Genomic DNA, 10652 nt, shown 5'->3' on the forward strand with positions numbered 1-10652 from the left:
TTTGGACTCACCTTTTTGTGTTTCTTTCATCTTTTTCTTTTGCGCCTCCAACTCCGCGTCTGCGCGTCCACCTCCTACTTCTTCTTCCATCTCTGTCTCCTGTCTTTGCCTCCTGCAAAAGTGGCTTTGTCTCTGGTTGCTTTTCAGCCCCCTGTGGAAGAGGTGAAGGAGGAGCAGGCCGTGGGGTGGGCACCCATCTTGACGCTTGTGCTCGGGGAGGAGGAGGGGCGGGTTTAGGGTCACTGGCATCTGTCTGCCTTCCTCCTCTTCCTCCTCTTCCTCATTCTTCTGACTATTGGGAAAGGGTGTGTGGGTGTGGGTGTATCGGGGAGGGCAGGTGTGTTCAATTTTTATCTCTCCTCTCTCTGGGCCATCAATTGTGTCCCTTCCCATGAGGCAACTTTCTTATGGAGTAACATAAAACTCTGAATGTAGAGAATTTCACACACACACACACACACACACACACACACACACCCCACACCCATACCCCGTTCACGTGAATGTGAAACACATTTGGGTTTGTTCTGATCCTCCTGAGTGTTAGAATGCCCAATGTTCACAAGAGCTTGCCTTGAAACACAGTAACGGAGCTCGGTTACAAATTGGTGTGAGCAATAGCATCCAGAGGTAGAGAAAACATCTCACATGGATAACACCTGTGGCCATAGATCCACAAACAAGATGCAAACCAACATCAGCCTCTGTTTCACTCCTATTTGTGGAGAGGACGCGAAAGACCCAATGGTCAAATCTCCCCCTTTTATAAAAACAAATCCAATCGCACGAGAGCATTACCGTGGATGGATCCCATCGTGCAGGTGTTTTCCATTTCCAATGAGAACACAGCCAATTTGGTGCAAAGAAGCCAAAAGCTGCAGCAACCCACAAACCAAATGTGGCCCGGGATATCTCCGTGAGCGTCCCTTCCTCCCCAAAAGCCGGGGCTTCGCTGATGGAACCAAAGGGCTTCCTAGTTTCTGGCTGCGTCGTCTCACGGCCAGCTTTCCCTAAGGGAGCACACAAGGAAACTCATTCAGACACCTCCAAAGAACCCCATCTGGGCCATCAGGGACTCAGGTGACCTTTCCATGTTCCCATGTAAGTAAGCACTTGCAAGTATAGGCTCCATATGTCCTATACGTGTAGCCTGCCGAAGTTTCCTTTTGGGGATGGGTGGTTGCTTTCTCCACACTTAGAGCAAGGTTATTAAATGGTGGCGGTCACGGTGGTGTTTTTTCCTCTTCCGTAAAGAGTTACAAGGCGGCCATTTCGTGGGAGCGAAGCGGTAGCTGGGCTGCTCCTGGATCCCTCGCCGCTTCGGGTTCCCTGTCAGGCTTCCTAGCAGCGGCCTAGCGGAGAAATAAGAGCAGGTGTCTGAATGTACTCGGGTGACCAAAGATGAGAATGACGAGCCCATCGAAATGCCATCGGAAGACGACGGGACAGTGCTGCTGTCCACAGTGACAGCCCAGTTTGTCGGCAGCACGTGGACTGCACTACCGGAATCCAGCGTCTCAGCGTATGAGAGGTGTCCGGCTGGTCAAAGACATTCTGCGCATCCCTGATGCTGGCTGGGGAAATCCGGTAGCGGATAGTCGTCAACTTATCCCAAAGATAGCCACAGAAAAAGGGACGAGACAGGTGCCTGCTTCTTCAGCAGTGAAAGTGAAGAGAGCCATCCAGGGTACGTCAGATTTAAGAGTGTTGGGTCTCCCGTGGAAAACAACCGAACAGGATCTGAAAGAATATTTTGGGAGCTTTGGAGAGGTTCTTCTGGTTCAGGACAGGAAAGATATTCACACTAGTCCTTCAAAGGGTTTTGGCTGTGTTCCTTTTACGTAATAGGAAACCCAGGTGAAAGTCACGCGATCAAGGAACGATGGTGTGACTGCAAACTTCCTGAATCTCATCCAAGCCCAGATGAGCTTTTGAGAAGCAGGAAGGCGTTTGTCGGGTGCCTTACAGAGGGACGTGACTGCCTATAAGCTGCAGCAGTTCTTTTGCCAGGACTGAGAAGCGGTAGACAGCTTCATTCCCAAACGGTTCCCGGACTTTCCCTTTGTTACATTTGCAGATGATCAGGTAGCCCTCGCCCTCACCCTCGCCCTCTCTGATATTATCATTGAATTTATTTTTCTCAATGTACCCCCAAGGTACTTAGCCTATAGGGCAACAGTGGTTTGAGGAGGAGAGTCCTTCATACCCCTCGCCCTTTCAGCCCCCGCCCTGGCACAACCCCCTCCAGGAGCCCTCTGTTTGTTCCCCTTAGGGAAGAGCCTCTTACGTTTTTGTCCCCCTCCCTGTTTGTATGTTATTTTTCCTTCCCTTCCCTTCTTCCCTTCTTCCCTTCTTCCCTTCCCTTCCCGGGTTCCCTTCCCAGAGTTCCTCTGTTTGGGAAGTGAAGGTCCTCACACGGGTGAGGTCCTGTGATACATGTGTTTCTCTGAGGGACGAATGTCACTTTGCATGACACCCTCCAGTTCCATCCAGGTACTTGCAAATGGCAAGACTTCATTCCCTCTGGTGGCCGAGCACTGCTCCGTTGTAGATGGATACCACCTCTTCTGTATCCATTCATCCATCGATGGACATTTGGCCCCTTTCCATACTTTGCCTACCGCCGATAGTGCTGCTATGCACACTGGGGTGCGTGTGCCCCTTGGAAACAGCAGACCTGTATCCTTTGGCTAAGTACCTAGTCATGAAAGTGCTGGGTCGTAGGGTACTTCTATGTGTCATGTGTTGAGGAACCTCCTCAGGTCCCTGGTTCTGGAAAGAACTCCGATAGTGGTTCTAAATCAGGTGCGGCCATCGGTTGGGGACCCCCATCAAATGCAGAGTCAGGCAGCGGTTTTCCTGCAGGCTTTGGCTCAAGCACGGATTCTAAATCTTCCAGCTGGGGAATTTATACAGCGGGGTAGGTATAGACTGGTAGGAATTCAAATTTTTCTAAACACATGGTAAGTGTATTTCTTTTTTTCTTCTCTTCTCTCTTCTCTCTCTCTCTCTCTCTCTTTCATTTTCTTTCTTTCTTTCTTTCTTTCTTTCTTTCTTTCTTTCTTTCTTTCTTTCTTTCTTTTTTTTAAAACATTTATTTATTTTTGAGAGACCGAGAGAGACAGAGCGGGAAGGAGAAGGAGCAGAGAGAGAGGGAGACAGAATCCGAAGCAGGCTCCAGGCTGTCCGCACAGAGCCCGGTGCAGGGCTCGAACCCACAAACCGTAAGATCATGACCTGAGCCGCAGTCACACACTTAACTGACGGAGCCACCCAGGCACCCCACCCATGGTTAAGTGTATTATAAAACCCATCCATACTGAGAGTTTTCAGAATCAGTACGTTCAGCGTGGGGTATATTCACCACTATTTTTGACATTTTTCTTCAGAAAGAGAGGCAAAGCTAAATGAATTTTAGAAGTTTTGTTACATGAAGTGTTGAAATATCAGGTGTTTGAAAGCGAACTGCTGTTTGCCTGATTGGTTCTCGTTCTCTCTCTCTCTCTCTCTCTCTCTCTCTCTCTCTCTCACACACACACACACACACACACACACACACACACACAGGCTACAATGGATATCAAAGGATTTCTCCTGTAATATTGTATCCCTGGACTCGTCAAGTGAATTCTTTGTGCGTGTTCACTATGGAAACCATTCATTAGAAGTACATTCTTTTTTCCTTGTTTTAATTGGAACCCCACCACATTATTTCCCCACCCCCGGGAAAACCTCCTTTTTGGAGATCATGGTGTCACAGTGTTTGGTCTTTTTGCTTTCGTTTTTAGTTTGTGACACTTGTCTCCCTTCCTATGCACAAGTACAGTATGAAGCCTTCATTGAATCTGTGCCGTTCATCTCATTTCAAATGTTTACGGGAGAAGCACTTCATTGAAAGCAGTGCTGTAAATATTCTGCCATAGGAAGGAATATTTCCGTCTACGTGCTTTCTCACTCTTGAATTCGTCTTCACACCATACAGGCTGTGACTTTGACGGTGGGTGTCTCGTTTGTATCCGCTACTCTTTATTTCGCGGAGTCGTATCAATGCTATGAATGCAAGGGTGTGCTATGTAACCAGAAGGCTGTTAGAAGTTCTGAAACCTTGTGTTTTCTGATCCTCGTGTTCGACCGACAGTGGTGCCGAAGTACGAAAGGCTAGTGTGAGTGAGAAAAGGAGAGAGTGCGTGCAGAGACTCCGTGGCGGTGGCACACGATGGATAGATTTTTTTGGTGAGATGCATCTCTCAGTCCCTTGACCTCGGTGCAAGAGCGTGCCGAGAGCAACGATAGCAAATGACATGCGAATGTTTTCTGCATCCAAAGGACAGCCACACCCGTTGGAAGACGTTGGAAGACGTAAAGAGAGTTTTGTTCTCAGAGAACCCCGTTAGTTGGATGTGTGAGGTACTTGTATTTCCCCTGCCCTTCCGTCAGCTGCTGTGAACACCGTATGGTGTGTGTTCTGTTCTGTTCCCGATCTGTTAAGTGTGGTCCCGTGAACACGGACTGAGCTTGTGGTGTGCTTCACGGGAGCACTCGGAAGCAGAGCTCACCAGTGAGCTCGGGGTGTCACCACGAAGGCCGGAAGTTCTAATGTCTGCCAGGTAGCCATAAGAATGTGGTCTAATGCAGTTCTGTGTCCCGTGCTTGGATGGTCTTTATAAGAGTTGTCAGTGTTGGGAATTCTTAAATAGAATGGATGAAGGAGGAAGAGGAGGAGGAGGAGGAGGAGGAGGAGGAGGAGGAGGAGGAGGAGGAGTTGTTGTTGTCGTTGTTGTTGTTGTTGTTACGAGGTATAATGACGAAAGACACGGCAGAAAATTTTTACAGGGTTTACTTTCTGTTTTCAGTATGTGCAAAGCTGTATGACTTTAATCTTTGGGGATCCAGGGAGGTTTTCTTCCATTTTCTCATCTGTATGTTTGGAAGGCTCCTTTTTAATTCGCAACTGACTGACTGACTGACTGATGGATTGGTTTTGTTTTTATGTCCTCTTCTCACCCAACATAAGGCCCAAACTCACAGCCCGGCAATGAAGAGTCACCCGCTCCCCTGACCTAGCTGAGCGAGCCAGCCAGCCAAGTCACCCCTTTGATCCATTTTTGTTGTTGTTGTTTATTTAAATGAAGCGGACATGCAACGTGTGCTCAGGACAGAAACAGAGCACACGCTTTGGGGTTTGGCAGGGTCATTTGGAGCTTGGTAAATGTTAAAGCCTAGCTTCCCTGGGAGCCCAGGAGCAGGGTCCACAGCCGTTAAAAGTTGACAATTTCCTTTATCGATAGCCATCGAACAGATGATTTATTGAAAACACGAATCTATGGCAAAGATCGTTCTATGGTCTGTGATCAGGATATAGGAAGAACCGGATGGCTACAGCTCCCACCTCACAGACTTCATGTTTCAGTTGGACGTAGAGGCAGGGAGGGAGGTGAGGCAGGACGGCAGGGAGACAGGGAGGCAAGCAGACTGGCAGGCAGGCAGGCAGGCAGGCAGGCCGGCCGGCAAGCAGGGAGGGAGGGAGGCAGGCCGGCAGGCAGGGAGGGAGGGAGGCAGGCAGGCAGGCAGGCAGGCAGGGAGGGAGGGAGGCAGGCCGGCAGGCAGGCAGGCAGGCAGGCAGGCAGGCAGGCAGGCAGGCCGGCAGGCAGGCAGGCAGGCCGGCCGGCAAGCAGGGAGGGAGGGAGGCAGGCCGGCAGGCAGGGAGGGAGGGAGGCAGGCAGGCAGGCAGGCAGGCAGGCAGGGAGGGAGGGAGGCAGGCCGGCAGGCAGGCAGGCAGGCAGGCAGGCAGGCAGGCAGGCAGGCCGGCAGGCAGGCAGGCAGGCAGGCCGGCAAGCAGGGAGGGAGGCAGGCCGGCAGGCAGGCAGGCCGGCAGGGAGGCCGGCAAGCAGGGAGGGAGGGAGGGAGGGAGGCAGGCAGGCAGGCAGGCAGGCAGGCAGGCAGGCAGGGGAGGGAGGGAGGGAGGCAGGCCGGCAGGCAGGCAGGCAGGCAGGCAGGCCGGCCGGCCGGCCGGCAAGCAGGGAGGGAGGCAGGCTGGCAGGCAGGCAGGCCGGCAGGCAGGCCGGCAAGCAGGGAGGGAGGCCGGCAGGCAGGCAGGCAGGCAGGCAGGCAGGCAGGCAGGCAGGCAGGCCGGCAAGCAGGGAGGGAGGCAGGCCGGCAGGGAGGGAGGGAGGGAGGGAGGGAGGGAGGCAGGCGGGCCGGCCGGGAGGCAGGCAGAGAGGCAGGCCGGCAGGGAGGCAAAGAAAGAAAACGTGGCATCAGGGTACCTTGTGGGCTCAGGTGGTGGATCGTGCCACTGTATCTCGTGGGTTGCGAGTTCGAGTCCCACGCTGGGCGTAGCGCGCGCTTACAGTAAAATCTTTGAAAACCCATCCACAAATACAGGAATAAACAAAACATGGTATCAAAGGGGAGTAAGTGATTGATCGATGGGGGGTGGGGATCAAACGAGAATATGTGTCTAACCCGCAACCTATTCTTTATCGACGCTGCTTTCACTATTTTGCCCCGATGACTTTTTCCACAAGCGGTGGTCCCACCTGAGCGGGCTCCCTTCATCTTAAGATGTTCTGCAGCGAGAGGAAAGGCGTGAGAGGCAAAAGTTAGGCGGATCCATACAAATAAAGACAATCATCGTTTCTGAGACCAGTAGCCAAAGCTCTGCCTCCGTTTAGGATCCAATGTCGTACTTATCTCTTTAAAAACAGAAATACGTACATAAAAACCAGGCAGGGTCGTTGGCTTGGATAAGGGAGGAAGCTGAAATGCAATCATGGAGAACAACATAGGGGGTAAGAAGTTGCAAGCCAGAGCGATTTCACCACCCGTAGCCTTTGAAATGATGATTTGGTGTCTTCGGATACAAGAGAGCTCACCCTACGTAGAAGGTTTCCCACCGCTTGTCATGAAGTATCGGAACACCACAAGCGGATTCCCGTGCTACCAAAACCTCTCTGCCAACATAATCTGTAACAGCTGCATTCTCTTGTATCGTGTGAGTGTAGCGTCATTCATTGCACCACTCTGCCGTTGTTTGACCTTCCAGCGGATTGTAATTTTCGTTTCTTTCGGCGTGCGTGTGGGTATGCGTATCGGGCTATCGAAAACGATCTAGCCACGTTCGGTCCTCTTTTTCTCATTTCTCATAGATGAGTGATGGCGTCAAAGGATACACCTCAGGAAACCCCAGATGGAAGAGAGGCAAAGGGAAGGGGGGGGGGGCAGAGTGCTTCTGTGTCCCGTGCCGCCCCCCCCCCCCGCACTCTCCCAACACACCAGTCTCCCCTCCTCTCCCCCCCCCCCCCCCCGTTCCAGGTGTTGGAACAACCCGGAAGTGCCTGAATTAGGGGAGTTCTTTGACCGGGGGGGGGGGGGGGTGGGGGGGGGGGGGGAGAGGTTGGGGAGCACCAATGTTTGGAAACATTGCAGGGCTACCAAGAGTCAGTGTCTAAGGTACTTGGGGGGGGGGTGAGGAAGAGGGGGGGCGTGGGGTTTCTTTCTCTTTGAGGTGATGGAAATAGTTTGGAATGAACAGTGATGGTCCCATAGCTTTGTGAGTAGTAGCCTAAGATAGCCCGCTGAAGTGTACACACACCTATACATTTGTTTACTTATTACGTATGCATTCATTCCAGTTGAGTGAGTGGGAGAGAGAGGGGGTAGGGAGGGAGAGAATGGATCACCAAGCAGGCTCCAAGGTGTCAAGATGTGGGGGCTGAAATTCAAGAACCCCGAGATCATGACCTGAGGCGAGACTGGGACACCTTACCGAGTGAGGCACCCAGGTGCCCCTGAACTGTTCGCTTTTACAAGGATGGGAATTTTGGCATGCGAGTTGTGTTTCCAGTGTTAATAGGTGAGGCAACACCTAGAATAGTAAATGCGGGCGGGCGGGCAGGCAGGCAGTCGATGTTTTCTTGTTCTTTCCCTTCTGGGCTTCAGAGGGGGATGGCGAGTGTGAGGGAGGGAGTCCATGACACTGGGCGTAGGTGTTCTTGTGAGCTGAGCGGCTTGGGAAGTTCCCCGAACTACATGACCCCACAGGAGAACAGGAATTCCTTCTCGACGGCAAGAGAGTGGGCGACTAGCACCGCCTGAGTCTGGCAGAGCCTCAAATCTAAGTCGGGGTGGGGGAGCACTTCTGCTGTCCTACCGGTCCTGACCCTCCCTGTCTGTCTGGGGGCCCCTGAGCCGCAGGGGTGGTGTTTTGAGTTGTCCCTCTGTGGTCGTCTTTTACACCAAATACTTCTGTTGAAGGTGCTTGGAGAATAACACAGGTTGGTATTTCCAAAATGACCTTGAGATCCTATTCTCTGCCCCTCCGCCCCTCCCTTGCGCGCGTGAAAACACCCACCCACACACCCCCCCCCCCCGCCCCCGCGCACACACCCCACCCCTTCCCATTCCTTCTAACTACAACTGTTCCTATTTCCATCCATGTACTCCCAGACAGCTTCCTCAAGCCCCACCGCCCACCCCGTCGACCTCTTTGGGTAGTATAAAAGCGACCAACAGGCAGGGGGCGTCCGGGCACCACGGTGGTGGAGTGAGGGAGTCCGTGTGTGACGACTACGGGCGGATCGCAGCAGAGCGGCCGGGACGCAGCACCTGCCTCGCCGGCGCACAGCCTCGTCCCCAGCCACCTGGGTCAGTAGCGTTTCCCGGCTGGGGTGGGGGGAGGGGGACATGGAACGGAGGGCGCACCAAGAGGGCTTTGTGGATCGAATGGACGCCTAACCGAGACCCTCCTTCCTGCCACCAGACACCGTTTGTGGATGGTCGTCGTCTCGCCGTCACGCAGCCCCCACCAGTGCTACAACGAAAGAAACGGGTGTCAAGGATAGTAATGCAAACGAAGGCGGGGCCGATCCGATCAGGGGAAGCGGCGACAGGAGTGGAGGTGGGAGGAAAAAAAAAAAAAAAAAAATCACGGGAAGAAAGGACAGGCGTGGGCCAGGGCGGTCGCACGGGGCGGGGGGGGGGGGGGGGGGGGCAGCGGGTCAACGCTCGTCATCGAACCCGGGGACTCGGGTGGCCGACCTCACCGGGCCCAGAGTCGCTAGCGATCCACTGGTTTCCTAAACTTTGGGGTAGACGGCCGCGGCGAAGTCCGGCGTGCTGGTCAACCTCGGGGACCAGCTCAACGGATCCCCAGGTCATGGGGCTTGGCCGTGCTGGTAGAACTCGGGTCTCCTCGAGTCCCGGGCACTCAGGCAACCGGGGTTCGGGTCGCCGGTGTGCCGGTCGGCCCCGGGGCTAAGGGGTCGGGACTCGGGGCTCAGGTGATCGTGTCCCCGGCCCCCGGCGTGCCGGTCGATCTCGAGCGCCGGGTCGCCGGTCCGCGGTGTGCCGGTCGACCTCGGGTCTCAGATCCGCAGATCCCAGCGTGCCGGCCGACTTCAAGTCCCAGGTCCGGCTCCCGGCGTGCTGGTCGACCTCGAGCGCCGAGCCTCGGGGTCCTCTGTCCCCGGCGTGCTGGTCGACCTCGAGCACCGAGCCCCGGGGCCGCGGGGTCGCGGTCCCCGGCCCCCGGCGTGGTCGACCTCGAGTCCCCGGTGTGCTGGTCGACCTCGAGCACGGAGTCGCCGGTCCGCGGTGTGCTGGTCGACCTCGAGGCCGCGGGTCCCCGGCGTGCTGGTCGACCTCGAGCGCCGAGCCTCGGGGCCCTCGGCCCCCGGCGTGCTGGTCGACTTCGAGCGCCGGGTCCCGGGTCCCGGGTCGCCGGTCCGCGGGGCCCCGGTCCCCGGTGTGCTGGTCGACCTCGACCTCGAGCGCCGAGCCTCGAGCCTCGGGGTCCTCGGCCACCGGCGTGCTGGTCGGCCCCGAGTCCCAGGTCCCCAGGTCCCCAGGTCCCCCGGTCCCCCGGTCCCCCGGTCCGCGGTGTGCTGGTCGACCTCGAGTCCGCGGGTCCCCGGCGTGCTGGTCGACCTCGAGCGCCGAGCCCCGGGGCCGCGGGGCCGCGGGGCCGCGGGGCCGCGGGCCGCGGTCCCCCGGTCCCCCGGTCCCCGGCGTGCTGGTCGACCTCGGGTCCGCGGGTTCCCGGCCCCCGGCGTGCTGGTCGACCTCGAGTCCCAGGTTCTCGGTCCCCCGGTCCGCGGTGTGCTGGTCAAGAGCCTCGGGGTCCTCGGCCACCGGCGTGCTGGTCGACCTCGAGTCCGCGGGTCCCCAGCGTGCTGGTCGACCTCGAGCGCCGAGCCCCGGGGCCGCGGGGCCGCGGGGCCGCGGGGCCGCGGGGCCGCGGGGCCGCGGTCCCCCGGTCCCCCGGTCCCCCGGTCCCCCGGTCCCCGGCGTGCTGGTCGACCTCGGGTCCGCGGGTTCCCGGCCCCCGGCGTGCTGGTCGACCTCGAGTCCCAGGTTCTCGGTCCCCCGGTCCGCGGTGTGCTGGTCAAGAGCCTCGGGGTCCTCGGCCACCGGCGTGCTGGTCGACCTCGAGTCCGCGGGTCCCCAGCGTGCTGGTCGACCTCGAGCGCCGAGCCGCGGGGCCGCGGTCCCCGGCGTGCTGGTCGACCTCGAGTCCCAGGTTTCCCGGGCCCCCGGTCCCCCGGTCCGCGGTGTGCTGGTCGACCTCGAGCGCGGAGTCGCCGGTCCGCGGTGTGCTGGTCGACCTCAAGTGCCGAGCCTCGGGGGTCCTCGGCCCCCGGCGTGCTGGTCGG

General features: G+C 56.7%; 1 pseudogene; it reads left to right on the forward strand.

The window, feature by feature from the left end:
- Window positions 1-803: 803 nt before the first annotated feature.
- Window positions 804-2244, forward strand: LOC128776878 (TAR DNA-binding protein 43-like; annotated as a pseudogene).
- Window positions 2245-10652: the final 8408 nt, after the last annotated feature.

The sequence above is a fragment of the Panthera pardus genome, unplaced genomic scaffold (genome assembly GCF_024362965.1).
Source record: "Panthera pardus isolate Hobbes unplaced genomic scaffold, ASM2436296v1 HiC_scaffold_131, whole genome shotgun sequence".
Taxonomy (NCBI): domain Eukaryota; kingdom Metazoa; phylum Chordata; class Mammalia; order Carnivora; family Felidae; genus Panthera; species Panthera pardus.